General features: G+C 61.3%; 1 protein-coding gene across 1 annotated transcript in view; it reads right to left on the reverse strand.

Annotated features, from left to right (window-relative positions):
- Positions 1–442, reverse strand: part of LOC104286569 (linker for activation of T-cells family member 2-like) — a 9,601-nt gene that overhangs the window by 4,630 nt on the left and 4,529 nt on the right. The gene's annotated exons all lie outside the window — the stretch shown is intronic.

The following is a 442-nucleotide window of genomic DNA, read 5'->3' on the forward strand; positions in this document are numbered from 1 at the left end:
CGTCCCGCTCCCTGGGGAAACGCAGAGCGGCTCGTTACGCTCAGGCTGAGCGATAGGAGCCATTTGGTGATGGAGCCACCGACTGTTTCCACATCAGCAGCTCTGCCCGGCTCCGCTCTTCGCTCGGGGGAGGCGGCGGCAAGGCTGGAGGCCCCAGGGCAGAGGTGTTGGGACAGCCGGGGATGACATTTCAAATAATGTGGCCCTGTGGCTCTAACCAGGACTGGTCAGGACTGGTCAGCTGTAGCAGCATGAGCACTGGATTTTAAACTGACCCCCGGGCTAGTTCTTCAGAATCTTAAATACTCCACCTGGAGCACTTCCTCCAGCTCTGGAGCCCCCAACATAGGAAAGACACGGAGCTGTTGGAGCGGGGCCAGAGGAGGCCCCGGAGATGCTGGGAGGGCTGGAGCCCCTCTGCTGGGAGGACAGGCTGGGAGAG

Source organism: Charadrius vociferus, unplaced genomic scaffold (genome assembly GCF_000708025.1).
Source record: "Charadrius vociferus isolate BGI_N301 unplaced genomic scaffold, ASM70802v2 scaffold54, whole genome shotgun sequence".
In the NCBI taxonomy this organism is placed as follows: Eukaryota; Metazoa; Chordata; class Aves; order Charadriiformes; family Charadriidae; genus Charadrius; species Charadrius vociferus.